The sequence below is a fragment of the Alexandromys fortis genome, unplaced genomic scaffold (assembly GCF_014885135.2).
Source record: "Alexandromys fortis isolate MF-2015 unplaced genomic scaffold, M_Fortis_MF-2015_v1.1 scaffold_3, whole genome shotgun sequence".
In the NCBI taxonomy this organism is placed as follows: Eukaryota; Metazoa; Chordata; class Mammalia; order Rodentia; family Cricetidae; genus Alexandromys; species Alexandromys fortis.
Genome location: NW_026067909.1, coordinates 2,778,233 through 2,794,735, shown reverse-complemented (window position 1 = coordinate 2,794,735; position 16,503 = coordinate 2,778,233). Strand labels below are relative to the sequence as shown.

General features: G+C 44.1%; 1 protein-coding gene across 1 annotated transcript in view; it reads left to right on the top strand.

Annotated features, from left to right (window-relative positions):
• Positions 1-16,503, top strand: part of Adam12 (ADAM metallopeptidase domain 12) — a 312,949-nt gene that overhangs the window by 122,141 nt on the left and 174,305 nt on the right. The window lies entirely within an intron of this gene.

Sequence of the window (16,503 nt, the reverse complement as noted above, 5' to 3'; positions counted from 1 at the left end):
TATTGCAAAACATGATTTATACAGATAAGAGCACACAAAACATCCAAGTGTCACATTTCCTGGGTCAGCTTCACAGACAAGGGTATTTGCGTTTGTTCTTTGTAAGAGCCCATGAGACTGGCGATTATTTTTCTCTCTTCTGAGTAAAGTTTGGGTCCTCTTTTTTAGAGGTCACATATACTTAGGCTACTCATTTGGGAGTCAAAGCATGACCTTCCTAGTTGTTATAAAGTGAACCCATCTTCACTGATGTTCTTGGCTGTAAAACATGCTTGCCATAGGCATCCTTGGCAGAACGTTTCCCTGGGTGCCACAATTTGTTCCCTAGCCGTCTTAACTCTTAGAATACCGAGTATCAGTACAAGGAAAAACAGAAACTCATTTCCATCCAGTGACACTTCCAAGAGAGTCACAAGGAAGAGACATTGAGGGCACAACACTCGGGCATGTATCAGGGGAGAGGCACCTAAAGCCTCTTGAGTATCTCCAGGCCCATCTTTGCAAATCTGAAATTTTCTCTTTAGCTCTGAAACCACGTCCTTTGACCTTCTTCTGGGGTCATCCTAGCAATCTGGCTGAGTTCCAACCAATGAAGAGGCCACCACCCTGACCCACCAAGCCCTCTGGCTTTTGATATACGTCCAGCATTCCCAGTGGCCAAAAGCAAAGGCGTCATTAATAAAGGAGAGGTCTGTAGTAACACTGGAGGCAGTGTGACACATTTCAGAGCAGTGGGAACAGATTTACAGCCCCAGAATGCCCTCCTCTTCCTGGAGTTACTCAGGCCCAACAGCTCCGTGAGACCGGAACAAAAGGTCTATCCTGAGGACGATTTATGGAGCAGGGCATGGATGGAATAGATCTTGTTAGAGACGAAGTTGAGAGCTTTTGAGCTTAAAGCTTCTTAATGGTTGGGAAACAAATAGTGGTGCCCCACCCCCACACTGCCCCTCCAAGCTGACCTATGCCTGCCTAGGACTTGCTTTTCTTAAATCTATGTGAGTTCTTTTAAGTTCAGAGGGGTGTTCATGATGCAGGGAAGGCTGTGGTTTGTGTTCACTGGGCATTGTCTTCCCCATGCTCATAGAGGAGGCTTCCAAGTCCTGGGGCTGAGCGAGGGCAGATCCTTAAGAGGAACAAGGCGAGCAGGCCTGTGCTGGGCATAGCGTGCCAATCTGGGAATGTTACCATCCTTGCGTCTAGAGGCAAGGAAAGTCTTGGGCACAAAAGGTCACAGTGGAGAAATCTCATACATGGTAAAAAGGAACAGACAGAATCAGCAGTTGAAGAAAGATGATTCTGGAGGTGAGGAGACACACACACACACACACACACACACACACACACACACACAATGCTGCAGGCACACAGAGAGAAACACTCTCTGAAAAGCAGAGTGGGACTTGGGAAGCCAGAAAACGCACACTCTTCTCAAGGGCTGATGTTTTGTTTTGTTTTGTTTTGTTTTGTTTTGTTTTTTGTCTCTGAAGTCTTCCTTCCCAAATTTCAGGTTGGTCAGTTTGGAGAAAGACAGAATGGCTGCTTGGTCAACAGCTATCGTATAGTACATTGTGATTCAGTTTGGGACTTTTTGAGCCAGTCCATCGGTGGGGGGCCTAATGCCTGGAGAAATAAACATACATGGCCTTTTTTTTAAGCTGCCAGGCTTTTGTCTCAGGTCAGGAGGATGAGGAAGAAGCTAGCCGTCTTGAAAGTTAGCTAACTTTATTACCTACCATGAGTCCTCTGCCTTTTATCTGTCCTCTAGGGAGTCTTGATTTTTAGTCCCTCAATTATAATCCCTTAAATAATGTTAATTTTGTTTTATGGTTGCATATATGTATGTTTGTGTATTCATATGTGTAGAGGTACACATGTGCAAGTACATATGTGGTGTGTGTGTATATGTGTGTGCAGATATGCTCATGTGTATATAAAGACCAGAGAACAGCCTCAAGTGTTATCCTCAGTAATTCCATCTACCTCCTTTGAGAAAAGGAGTCTGGTTGGCCAGAGACTCTAACAAAAGATGGTGAGGCCAGGTTGGCTCTGTGGGAAAATTCTTCTCCTAAGCCTGAGAACCTGAGTTCAATACCTGAGACCCACGTGGTGGGAGGAGAGAACTGACTCCCATAATGCCTTCCCCTCCATACATGCATGCATATGCACACACACACACACACGCACGCACACATGCACACACACTATGCCAAAAATAAATTTTAAAAACAATTTTAAATGATGTAGTGCATTAGTAATCTGACCCCAAAACCTTCTCTCAGAAACCAGCCAGTTCCCAGGCTCCCCCATCCCTTCTGTGACCCTATGAACATGTTTGTGCTGTTCTTGCTTATGTCGGGAACCACTCTAAAGATGTGTTAATCCTACCCATGACAGCACCTCATAGCAACCTACAGGCAGGAGTTCTTACCTGCCCCCATTCTCCACATAGGGAAGCAGGAGCGGGTGGGTGATGGAGGCACAGAACTCAAAGGGCAGAGCTGGGAGGCAGCAGCCATACCCTGCAGGGGGCAGTTACCCTCCAGCTATAGGCTTCTACCTGACTGATGCAGTGACCATGCAGGGCACCAAGTGCAGAATAGGCCCTAGTCATGTAGCCAGCTTTCTATTGGCAAACATGCCAGTTGTTTCCAGTCTTTGCAAAGGGGTGGTTAGGTCACATGATAAAACAGGGCTCTTCTTTCCATTGTGTTATTGTCTTGAGAGTAGTGAGGAAGCCATGTTAAGCCCAAGATGCACACTGGTCCAGAAATTTGAGTTTTAAAAAAAGAACCCTCTTCTCCCACCTGCCTATAGCATATCCATGCAGAGTCAAGGCAGCAGGTGGCCCCTGCTGTAAGGGGTACCGGAGATGAGAGCTCATTGGGGTGTGTCGTCTGCAGGGAGCTTTGGGGACTGCAGCTGAGAAGCCTGTCTCGTGCTCTGCTTCAGTCCAAATGCTTTGTGCTTGGCTGAAGGCTCTTCAAAATATGGATTATTAATCACAACAATAATTAGCTTTAGTCACATGGAGATAGAACGATAAGAATAAATATCTGCTTTTAAACTGGTGGGTAATTTAAGCCTGTTCGTATTTTTACACCCAGCAATTATTCCAAAACCGCCCTAGAGAAAACGTTGGCGTGTTTCAGTGGGTGGCTCATTCGTTTCAATGAGTTGGAAAATTCGAGCATATCATGCCGCGAAATTGCGTATGACACAAATGCTGAATTGATTATTGGCTTTCTTTTTCTCTCCTGCCTGTGCAGACACTTGCTTTAGAGTCAGTAATATCTGAGGTGTTTGTTTTGAGACAGCCTCATTCTATAGCTCAGGATGGCCTGGAACTCACAGCAATTCCACAGCCTTAGCATCCCACGTAAAATTAGCAATTTCAATGCAAAAAAAAAATTCCAGGAACATTACCTGGGCATTACCTCTGAAATATAAAGTGTGAAGCTGGGTAAAATGAAATGTGTTCTTTTCAAAGAACAAAGCATGTTCAACACCACACACTCCAAGATTGTATGCCAAATGAAAACATACAACCTCTCATTTTTTAATTGTTTATAAAAATATTGCTGGACAAAATGAGTTTTTTTACATATGGTCTAACCTTGAACTCACTATGTAGCTGAGGATGACCTTGAACTTCTGATCCTTTGTCTCTACCTCCCAAGTGCTGGGATTACAGGCCTGTGCTATTACCCCTGGCTAACGTGATGTTGGGAGTCAAATCCAGAGCTTCATGCATGCTCGGCAAGCACTCTAGGCCGAGCCACACCCTCAACACTAATTTATATTGAGAAGATCTGAGTTTAGTTCCTCCACAAAACAATAGACATTTTTCTCCGAGTCTTGGTTGAGAATCTGTTACCTGCTCCACACTGTGCTGGACACTGCACAGGGGAAATTGCTAAAGAGCTTTCAGGGTTTTGAAGAAGGGGGTGAGTCTGGTGTTGATACTGAGAAAGATCAGGACTGGAGAGAGATGGCTTAGAGGATAAGAACACTGGCTGCTCTTCCAGACTACTGAGGTTCAGTTCTTAGCGCCCACATAGTAACTCACAACTGTCTGCAACTACAGTTTCAGGGGATCCCATGCCCTATTCTGGCACCCATGGGCACCAGACATATGCATTATATATAAATGTATATGCAGGCAAAATATCTGTGTATATAAAATACCTGAAAAAATGTAAAACTTTAAAAAAAATCCCTCCCATCACTCTGTGGCTAGAGTAAAAAGCACCGACTCGTACAATTTAGAAGGGGGAATTTTATGGTGTATGAATCAGATCTCAATAATAATATAAGCTCTCTCTGGCTGTATATGTGGAATCAAGAGGCTAATGGGGGAGCTAAAGTCGAGGCCCAAACACCCTTGCTAACTCTGCTTAGTGATAATATGAAGGGAGAATCCTGTGCCTGCGTGTACAGCAAAACTGAGAAAAATCAATGTATCTCTCATCAAAGCTGCTCTCAATTAAGCTCTGAAGGACCTGAGTGCTCGGCTGAGGAGGTGCTTCAGTCACTCCCTGAAAGCAATGAAATTGGATTAGCAAAGCAAGGCTGACATGACAGACCATGGGAACCCACAGGAAGCCCCAGGAGCCTAGCCTTCCTGCTGTACACAGGAGAGCAGGGATTGGTCCAAACCTATTGGAAAACAATGGGGAAAAGGCTCAGTCGGCAAAGCGCTTGCTGTACCAGCATGAGGGCCCAAGTCTGGATTCCAAGCATTCACGCGACCCCACGTGTGGTTGGGGAACAAAAAGGTCCCTGGGGCTTACTGGACAGCCACCCCAGTCATTTAGTGAGCTCTGGGTTCAGTAAGAGACCCCTACTAGGGTAGACTGAGCCCTTAAGAACCACTTATTCTCAGTGTTTTGACCAGTTATAAGTCTCTGCAAACAAGCTTCTCCAGCCAAGACCGAGACAAACACTAATCTTAGTATAAATCAACTAAATCCGGTAGACTAAATCTTAGTATAAACCAGAAGTCAGATTTGACAACGTGCAATTTAACAGACCAACAGTAGGAGGTTCCCACCAGAGCACCTATGAGCTCCCTCCCCAAGAGCTTCTGACCAGGTTTACAGTACCAGGCTTGGATTCTTTCTGTGGAGCAGGTTTCAGATCCAATCAGAAAGCAGTTGGTTATCCCAGTAACATTCCTGACACTGTTTCACCAATGTACACATCTTATCTGGAAGGTTGATATTGTAACTTGCGGAGTTCATAACTGGGCAAGACTGTTGGTACCTTCTAGCACTAGAAAGCTAGTCAGCAGGGGACAAAGCTCCAAGCTCAATTCTACTTGATTTCTCAGTGTCCTGCAACCAAAGTGTGCACTGTCTTCAACAGTAGGGGCTTATCATCTAGTTCTGGTGGGAAATCCACCTGTATTATTTGGAGAGTCTCCAAACCAACAACTTAAAAGGAGGTGTGCTGGTTAGTCTTACATCAACTTGATACAAACTGGAGTTATTTGAAAGGAGAAAATCTTAATTGAAAAAAATGCTTCCATAAGATTTCCATAAAAGCGGTAAGGCATTTTAGTTATAGATAGGGGAGTGCCCAGTCCATTGTGGGTGGTTTAGTCCCTGGGCTGTGGTCCAGAATTCTATAAGAAAGCAGGCTGAGCAAGACATGGGAAGCAAGGCAGTAAGCTGCATCCCTCCATGGCATCAGCTCCTGCCTCCTGCCTCCAGGATCCTCCCCTGTTTGAGTTCCTATCCTGACTTCAATGCTGTGGAAGTGTAAGCCAAATAAATCCTTTCCTCCCCAACTTGTTTTTTGGTCATGGTGTTTCTTCACAACAATAGAAACCCTAACTAAGACAACAGGTATCCCGCATTTAACACTGGCATTCTTGTTTAACACCCGTGACTTCTGAGAACAACATTATCCACCCTGGTAAGGTAGCTCCCTTCACAGGCTTTTTTAAATTGCATTTCAACATTATCTTATAAAATAGTAGATTTCCATATGTCTTTTTCCCACATCTTTATTTTGGCTAATCCCCTCCTCTAGTCTCATTCCCGCCCTTCCATGCCCACTCAAACTTTTATACCCTAAGTATTTTCCCTCTCTATTTTCTTATCACGTGAGCTCTATTATCATCCTCCCCTTAAGTCGGGGTCATCATGAAAGAGGGGGGCAGACAGAATTAAGAATCAGAGAATAGGGAACACTACCGAGAAATGCTAGCTTCTGAACGTGATGATGAGTGGTTGCACCCGTGAATTCTCAGCAGCAGTGGCTGCCTGCACAGGTCTGTACAAGACTGCCTCCATCAACCTTCCATCATGGATGAGGGAGGGGCTCAAAAGGTCTGCCCCTCCCTGGGGAGCTATGAGCCGTTAGGGGTTGCTAGGGAAAAGGGCTGTCCTATTTCTCGGCGGGATAGCTACTGGTAGGTTATCCTTGCTCAAGTGAATAACCTGACACCCATGCTCATGCAGGCAGACCTAATTAAGTGCAGAGGGGGCACAAGATAGCAAGACATGAAAATATGGAGGTGACATATTGGAAAGAGGGAGTGTGGTGGGGGAGGATATGATGAAAGCATTGTGTTTGTGTGTGTGTGTGTGTGTGTGTGTAATTGTGAAAGAATGAATAAATGTAAAGAATGTGGAAGGGCTGGAAAAATGGCTCCATGGATAAGAAAAATACTTATGTTTGAAAAGGCTTAATAAAACATAACACTTTGTATTCTTGTGGGGTGTGTGAGTGTGTGTGTGTGTATGTGTGAATGTGTGTGTATGTGTGTACATATACTTACACATGCACTTGTGTGCTTGCATCTTTCTGGGTTCACTTGTATGTGCAGATGCACATACATATGTATTACATACACATGAAGGTTAAAGCTGAGTTCCTTGATCATTGAGGCGGGATCTCTCGCTGAAGCCAAAGCTCACCGATTCAGGCTGGTCTAGGTAGCCTGCTTACCCAGGCATGCCTTGTATCTTCATCTCTGTTGGGATTGCAGGTAACTGTCATGCCTCCTGGGCACTGAGTTGGGCCCAGGGATCCAGAATAAAAAAGTGAGATATGCACTTTATCCACTGAGCCCTCCAAAGTGTATTTTTAATTATCTGTTTCTGGAATCCTCTGCATCTCACAACCTGCATGCAGTGTCGCCAGATGGTTCTTCTGCCACCCTTCCCGAAGACCTCCTAAGGAGCGATTTGCAGAACACAGTTGCTGTAGGCGGGTGACTGTGGTACTGTGTTCTCAATACCTCATACTCTATACATTGTCCAATCTGACTGTTGTGTGTATCACGGCTGAGGTGTGGCACAGCCTCTTGTTAAAGTTATTCGAGTGGATTGTGGCAGAGTTTCCTGTGATAACAAGGCACCAGGATTTATTTCCTCACAGTCAGGTGTTTATGAATTCTGAAAAACAATCCTTAAGGCCAGAAAGAAGTGACACCGTATAGGTCAATTTTTATACATTTTTATCTATTTGAAACAATTTATGTGTCCAACAGATTTTATAGACATGTCTTTATTGTAGGTATCCTACAATGAAGATTTCAAAAGCTGTTTCTCACCCATCTTTATCAAGGCATGACCCATCTACACTGTCTGGTGTATTCCTGAGAAGCAATTAAAGAGTGACTAACGTACCTCTATGTTGATAGAATACTGGTTCTCTGCCCACATTCCCTACCGTGCCTTGACAGCCTCCTTGCCTGCCCCTAGACTTCTGCTTTGCATTGTTCTCTCTCCAGTTGCAGTTTTGACAGCAGTATAATAAGTGATAGAAAAGTTTCATTAATTTTTGAAAGGAAACGTTCTGTCACTGGCTGCTTCTCCGAGAATTCGCCTGTGACAAGAAGTAGGGAGCATAATTGAGAGGAAACTCTGTTTGCGGAGAAGAGGGATGTGAGCGCTGGGAAGATGGGGAAGGTGAGAGGAGAAGGAAGAACTGACTTCTTCTCTTTCTCTACCCCCTTCCAACCTAGAGATCAGAGCCTCTGTGGAGACAAATCAAGGAAGGGTATGTGTGCTGTTGAGCCCTTTGTAGCCTTTCCTTGCAACAAATGGACCTTTTAACCAGGTGTCTTAGATGATTCTGGTTTAGCTGCCTCTCCCAGTGTCTTAGATGATTCTGGTTTAGCTGCCTCTCCATGCTGAGAGTCACTCCTCTCTACTGCCCGTTATTTTGCTGTGTCGGCTTGGTCCCCAAGAAGACTATCCACTTGCCCAGATGGTTAATCATCTAGCATCAAACAGCCAAGAGAAAATTCAGTTCCATTTATTTCTGTTTACTTTAACTCTGAAGAACTTCTGATGTGGCATGTCTGTCCTGCACTTGGGACATTTGTTCTTGAATGTCATTGCATCTGAACTTCAGGACCACCCGTACAACCAAGACCGCACGCTTGTGATGTTCACACGGGTGCCTCAGCCTCAGCATCCACCAGGTGTACAGCTGAACAGCCTATGCCGTGGGCTGCTTTGCCCACCACAGGATGGTAACAGCATCCCTGGCCTCTGCCCACAGTCTATCATCCAGATTGTGAAAGCCAAAAGTGTGTCTCCAGTTAGTGCCAGTGTCCCCCAGGACACAGAAATCAGCTGCAGTTTAAAGCCACTGATTTAAAATGAGGCATGTGGAGGGCAGCAGCTCCCAATGGCCCCAGGATCTCCTTCTCTTTTCTCAGCCAACTGATGGGAGTGTAGATTCTTCAGAACGTCATGAGTGTCTTATCAAGAAACACTACATATAAAATGCGACTCTATGAATAATAACCAGTTAATATACATTATCAGGGGGAAAATGGAATCTGTTAAAATCTGTTCTCTTGGAACACTGGCTGTCTGCTATTTTCTGCTTCTTGTTATTCACATTCAAGCATGGAAGAGTTTTTGTGTATTTTTACAATCTTATCACCAATTAATTATGGAATTTAATCTCTGATTCCTCAGGGATGGATAAGGGGATGAGTGAGGGAAGAATCTGGGAGAACGCCACTGTCCGAGGAACAGTTTAAATAAACAGCAGCCGCTATTATCCTGCTCGGTATCAGTAAGAATCTACAGTAATAGACACTCCAAAGATGTTTCGAAATGTCAGCCATGAGAGTGATTGTGCTCAAGGAAGCAGCTGCTGAGTTGAGTTTGTGTAGGTGGCGCGGACAAGGCACCGACATCCCATCAAAGCGGAGAAAAGAGCTCTAAAGCGTGCAGACACACGCTGGGTACTTTGGGGAATTTTCTCTTAAGAATGGTTGTTGTAATGTAGTCTCACACGAGCTATCCGAGCTGGGTTAACACATTCTTCTTCCAGGACTGAAGAGATGGTTCGGTCGTTAAAGCAAAGGCTGCGCTTGCAGAAGACCCAGGTTCATCCTCGGTGTTCATGCCGAGCAGCTCACAACCACCTCTAACTTAAGCCACAGAGGATCCCATTTCTGACCTCCACAGCCACTGCACACAAAACTGTGACACATATAAATATGTGTGTGTGCGCGTGCATTCCTAAATATATAAATGCAATCTGCCCTCACTGGATAAGTACTGAATATGTGCTTGGATCTCACATTTGGTATTGGAGAACTGATCGGTGTGCTCTTCCCCGAGGAAGACTATTTTTTCTGCTCCCAGCATTCCTTAATTGTCTGTGGTTCTTTGTCTGGGATTGAGGCTTCCTTTGTTCCGATCATGTTTAAGCAACCGTGTTTGTGAGACTTTATGGGTGGAGCTTCTTTGGCAATTCCAGACAACACAATCTCACATCAAATTCTGTTGTCCTGGCTCTTAGACTCATTTTACCCTCGCTTCTGCAATAATCCCCGAGCCTTAGGTACGAGAGTCGTGTTGTGGATGTATCTATCAGTTGTACCTGCATCTTGATTAGTTGTGGTTTTCTGTCATGGTGCCCTTCTGTTGCAAAGAGAACTTCCCCTGATGAAGGGTGAGAGCTGCCCCGATCTGTGGGCATGAGAACAGATAATCAGAATATAGTTAGGGGTTATACTGGCTTAGTAAATTGGCGGTTGTTGGTTCTCCTACAAGACCCATAACTTTATTAGCCTTGGGTAGCTGGCTAGGTTTCCGGTGCCAAGCATGATTTCCGTCTTGTTAAGTGGAACTAAGACCAATTAGAGGGCCAAGGTAGTGCGCCATTATTGCGCTCTTAGTTCTCATTGTTTCCTACCATCAGAAGACCATCAGCTCCGCTAACATATTTGGAAATGGGTAGCTATGCACTCTGCCAGTGAAGACAGTAAAGATCCGCAAAGCCCTTTCTCTTCCTTATGTCCTTTCCTTCCATGTACAGACCACAGAACGTCTGTCTAAGGGATTCCAGCCCGTGTTCTTCACCTTTCATTTCCTGTCTGCGGAGAATTGCAAAGTCAGGAAAAACCCAAATCCCCCATCCAAGGACACTTAGAAGTCAGGGCCTGGTCTCGCGTGCTTTTTTTTTCTCTTTGAAGGTCGCTATCTAGCAGATGACCCAATAGATAGCTGGTGTTTAGTCTTAGCCGACACACATACATGTCCTGTAATGGAGAAGGATCCCCTCCTGACAGCAGGCTGGCCATGTGGTGACTCATACTTGCTCTGAACGCACGTGTCTTGGAAAGAGGAGACTGTGCGTCTCCTTACGCATGTGATGTTATGATTTACACAATTCCACAGCTGAGTGTGAAGGAGTCAACTTTTCCTCTAATGCTTATGTTTGAAAATGTTTTCAAAAGTGGATTAATGTGTCTCTAGGCTAGGCAGGGGAGTGTCTCTTTGCACATAAGTTAATGGGATGCTGCTCTGGGGGGGTGGATTTAGGATCTTGAATCTCTGGGGGTCAGCATTTCTGGCATATTAGCCAACACTTTTTAAAGGGGGTAGGAAAGAAGTCCGTGTCCTTGTATAAGTTTTATGGGGAAGTGGTTTTTCTCTTGCAGAGTGAAGATGATTTCTTATAGTCTATTTCCTCCCAGTAATGAAGGCTTAACAGCCACGGGCGGCGGAGATAGCAATGGTCGGCTTTATTTGAGCTCAGACTTCATTTGTTTAGATGCTGCTGGAGAAAGATAGACATTTCCCCAGACGCTTGAGATGTTTGTGGGAGAGCCGTAATGCTGTTTTCTCACCAAGATTTTTAGACTATGATGTGTGTATGTTTTAATGTGGGTGAGTATATGTACCAGCATGCATTAGCAGAATTGACTCAGATACCAGCGATGTTTTGTCTAAAACTATAATCATCTGGTATCCAGACCACCTCAAGATTTAGAAGATACTAACCCAAAAACAATACAAAGGAATTCCGCCACTGACGCTGGTCAGCTGTCCTCAAACAACTGTCTAAGGCCTGCGCCGGCACTGCAGAAAGAAACCGTGAAGGGGGAACTGCCACAAGAAGTTGCAAACTCTGAGGTGAGCCATCTCAGCCTGGGCCGTGGCTTTCCTTCTTCAAAACGTGGTGGGAAGTGCCACACTTGTGCAGGGGAAGCCAGTCTGCCATGGAAGAACGTTCTATGAGAAGGATAAATCATATGCCATAGAATCTGATCTCCAAGTTTTAGGCAGTAGTGGCAGGTCCGTGGTTTGCTGGCTGTCGTTCTCATGAGCTTCCCATCTACCACCAGCACTGGATAAAGTCTTTTGTCCTCCTACTGAGGTGGGTGTTGTGGTTAAACAAGTTAAACTTTGGGGAAATGAAGTTAACTAACATCCATAGCTTGTTCTTTTTCTACACAGCCTGTAAGTTCTTACAGCCAGGAGTCTCATGATAATACTAAGATAATAGCTATAATATATACTCAGAGGAGCTGCCTGGTGTAGACCCATGTAGGCCCTGTGCTTGCTGCTTCAGTCTCTGTGAGCTTGTATGCTCCTTACTTAGTTGATGCAGACAGCCTTGTACTCCTGGTATCCTCCAGCCCCTCTGGCTCTTACACTCTTTCTGCCTCCTCTTGCACGATTTTCCCTGAGCTCTGGGGGAGGGATCTGATGGAGACCTCTAATTTAGGCTTTCTCTGTCCACATAATGTCTGCCTGTGGGTCTCTGCATTCTGTTCCCATCTGGTGCCAGAGGAAATCTCTCTGTTGATAACTGGATACGGCACTTATCCATGAGTATAAGAGAATATCATTAGGAATCATTTCATTGATTTTTTTAGACTGGTAGTGTTTGGTTTTACCCTGGGTCTTATGAGCTATCTGTTCTCTGGTTCTTGGTTTCCCAAGCAGTGTCAGGTGTAGGTTTCTTCTCGTAGAGCAGTCCTCAGGAAAAATCAGATGTTGGTTGGCTGCTCCTACCTTTGCCACCATTGCCCTAGCATATGTGTAACTCACGAATGTACAACTGAGTGGGTCTCTGACTCTTGTGCCTGCTCTTGGGACTCTTTCCCTCCTGCTGGGTTGGCATGTCCAACTTCAATATGGTAGTTTTTGCTTCATCTTATTATATTTTATGTTGTCAGTTTTGGTTGTTATTTCTTAGAAGCCTATTGTTTTCTAATGAGATACAGAAAGGGTAAGGGATGTGGGAGAAACTGGGAGAAGTAGAGAAAGAGGAGACTATAATCAGGATATATATTGTATGAGAAAAGAAACCATTTTCAATAGAAGAAAAATATAAAAAATTAAAGTATATAATAATGTTTAAAAAATGTGAATTCTTTTTGGTGCTGAGTGCCAGAAAATTAATACAAGCTACTTGAAGGAAAGGCAAAAAAAAGTCTTGCTTGTAACCAAGAAGCAATAAAAGTCATGTTTCAGGTATGGCCTGAAACAGGATTTAGGAATACCATTGGAGCCCCTTTACTCTGGTTGCCCATGGTGGTCCAGAACACCTGAAACTTCTCAGACTTACCCACCATCATCTGGACACCTGGCTAAATGCTGACCTATTTGTCATAATTGACAAGGATAGGAAGAAATGGCTTCCAATGGCTTGCCACTGAGGCAGCTCTATGACTGGGGAACCAGCATCTCAGGGGCCTAATTTGACTCTCAGGCCTCATTACTGTGGTGGAAGGTATGACCAGACCTATCTAATCCACAAGAAGACTGTGCTACCAGCAAAGGTGAAAAGAGAAAAGAGAGACGGGTACAATCATGGTGTAGGTATGAGAACAGAATCTTGTTGATAGGCCATCCTCAAAGACAATCAACAAGCATGCCTTTAAAATCTGCAGAACAAGAGGCTTTTTCCTTAAAGAGCCTGTAAGGCATGCTGGGCGGTGGGGGCGCATGCCTTTAATCCTAGCACTTGGGAGGCAGAGGCAGGCAGATCTCTGTAAGTCTGAGGCCAGCCTGGTCTACAGAGCGAGTTCCAGGACAGGCACCAAAGCTACACAGAGAAACCCTGTCTCGGAAAACAAAACAAAGAAGTATAAGAAATCATTTCCATCCTTGGGGGCTTGTGTCCCCGGGCATCATAGAGCAAATGTTTACTGAGCCTCTGTGGTCAATAGACATTTCTGAGTGTGTGGTGAAGCAGGCCAAGCCCTGTAGTGGGTACTAGGTGATCAGTAGGTAGCAAAACAGATCCAGGTCCTGTCCTTTCTTAAGTCTGGACTCCTTGCGGGACGGGTTAGCGCTTCTCACAGAGCCTGTAAGCCAGCCCTCCAGCTCTGTCTCCCAAAGTGCAGCCCCTGGCCGCCAGTACCTGTGTCACCTGGGACTGGTTATCACCAGAGATGAAGCTGTCATACCCCTCCACTGCTGGCTCAAGTCCCGCATTTCCACAGAGACCTCAGGAGGTTTGTAGGCATGTCCAGACTTAGGAGGCTTCACTCTAGTCCCATGCTCAGCAAGCAAACTCTTCTGAGCCATAACCACCTGTTGCTGTGAATAAAGTTTTATTGAAACAAAGCCATGCCTGTGTGTTCACACCTTGTCTATAGCTGCCTTGACTCCACAGTGCCAGTTTGGAAATGATGACCAAGATTGTGAACCTAGAAAAGCACAAAATATCTGCTGTGTGTCCCTTAATTTAAAAAATAATAATTTCCAATAATCTATCCAATTTCCTGAAAATAGTATGACTTCATTTTTCTCCACATCTGACTGAAATCCCATGATGTGTGTGTGTATGTATGTGTGTGTGTGTGTGTGTGTGTGTATGCCACAGTTGCACTGTATGCTGACTTGATGAGCATCTAGGGGGATTTGTGTCTTTACTGTGGGGGCCAGTGAAGCAATGGGCACGGGTGTTTGGACATCTCTGTGGTAAGACTCATAGTCCTCTGAGAATATGCTCATGAGTGGCATAGCTGGGCCATATGGGAGTTCCATTTTAGCTTCTTGAGACTTCTCTGTACTGATTTCCCTAATAGCTGACCAGTCTAGACTCCCGCAGGTGGTAGCTACGAGCACTGTCTTTCCCCACACCCTCTCCAGCATTTGTTATTTGGTTTTTATTCTTGCCCTTTGGTTTTTGATGATGGCCAATATAACCCATGTGAGACAAAAATCTAAAGGCAGTTTTAATTTACTTCTGTCTCCCTGATGGCTTATGCTACTAAACACTTCCTGTGTTTTCTTCTGAGAACCATCTCTTCCATTCATTAGACTATTGGCTGTTTTGAAGATTTGTTTGTGGGATGAAGTTTGGCAATTCTCTATGTAGTCTATATGTTATCCCCTACTAAGTTCGCATTAAGTTCTCTATGTATTCTATATATTATCTCCTACTAAGTTCAAGGGACAAAACTTGCTGCTAGAGGATGGTGATGGTGGGGGCAGGTGTTGTAATAGGAGCAGCAGGGCTGCATCCCCAGCACCCCGGCCGCCTGGCTAGCTTATGCCCCAAAATAACAGCACACAAACTGTATTCTTTTAAACACTGCTTGGCCCATTAGTTTCAACCTCTTAACCCATTTCTAATCATCTATGTAGCACCATGAGGTGCGCTTACCAGGAAGATTCTAGCCTATGTCCATCCTGGGTCAGAGTTCATTGCATGTGCCTCAGAGAGCAGAGCCCTGCCGCTCCAATTACTATAGAATGGTGCCTGTATCTCCGCCATGAGGCTGGAAAGCTAAGGAATGGACTGGATCTAGCTGGCAAAGCCACGGCTTTAATCCTACCCATATTGCTCAGTAATTTAAAGGCTCTTGTGGTCAGAAAAAGAGAGATATACAGTAAAGAGAGATTCAAAGACAAAGAAAATTTCTAAATGGTTTACAGTGTGTTAAAAATATATGCAAGCTAAAAGTTAAAAGTTCTTAAAAGTAAAAAAAAAAAGGAAGAAAGAGGGTAGTTGGGTGTGGTAGTACATACCTTTAATCCCAACAATTGGGAGGCAGAGGGAGATTGACCTCTGTGACTTCAAGGTATGGTAGCACATGCCTTTAATCCCAGTGCCTAGAAGGCAGAGACAAACAGATCTCAGTGAGTTCAAGGTGTAGTAGCGTACACCTTTAATCCCAATGCCTGGGAGGCAGAGACAGGTGGATCTCTGAGAGCTCAAGGACAGCCTGGTCTACAGAGTTATTCCAGGACAAAGATACAGAGAATATAAAATAAAAGTAAAAATAAACAAAATAGAGTTAAAATAAAACCATACAAAGATGGAAAATAAACAGAATTTTGATATTGTATGCTATTATGCTCTCTTTGAATTGTTTGAATGCTGAGGAAGGAGCAACAGCTGCTAAAAGATATTTGTTTATAAATGCTGCTGAACTAATCCAACAGAAATTTTGAAAATGCCTTGACTTTGAAATTTGGATCTAAGGACATGATGCTTTGGAAAGGAGTTTCTTATTTTGTTTTCACAGAGGGTGGGAGTCTGTGGATTTCTTCTATTCCTATATGGTATGATGGACCATGCCCTCCTGAAGGGTTGCTGTAAACATCTTCAGAAAATTGCTTAGCTCAACTGCCAACTGAGATGAAACTAACACACAGGTTATACCATGAAAGACCTAATTAATGACGCCCCCACTCAGCAGGAAGCAGTTTGGAGAGAAAAAACTGCACCCCTGTTCCCAAATATGGTTTATAAACGTTCTTTTACATTTAAAGGGGGATATGATAGAGATATGAATAATTTACATTAATATGGATTTTGTTTTAGTGATTTAAATTTAAGGTCAATTTTGTTATATGTATATGTGTTTCTGATCTTGATTAAGGTACTGTGATTGTGTAGTTCATTTAAAAATGTAATGTATAATTAGAAATATAGATTGTTAATAGATAATCATAATAGTCAAGTTTGTAGTCATGTTAGTTAAGACTTTCTAGATGTACATAGATATATTTTAGATAGGCATTCTTCATATCTTTCAAAATTATAGAATATGGCATTTTATTTTATTTTATTTTTTTGAATTTGAGGATCCATACTTCATTTTATTTTTTTATTTTTTTTAATTTATTAAAGATTTCTGTCTCTTCCCCACCGCTGCCTCCCCTTTCCCTCCCCCTCCCCCAATCAAGTCCCCCCTCACTTGTCAGCCCAAAGAGCAATCAGGGTTCTCTGCCCTGTGGGAAGTCCAAGGACCACCCTCCTCCATCCAGGTCT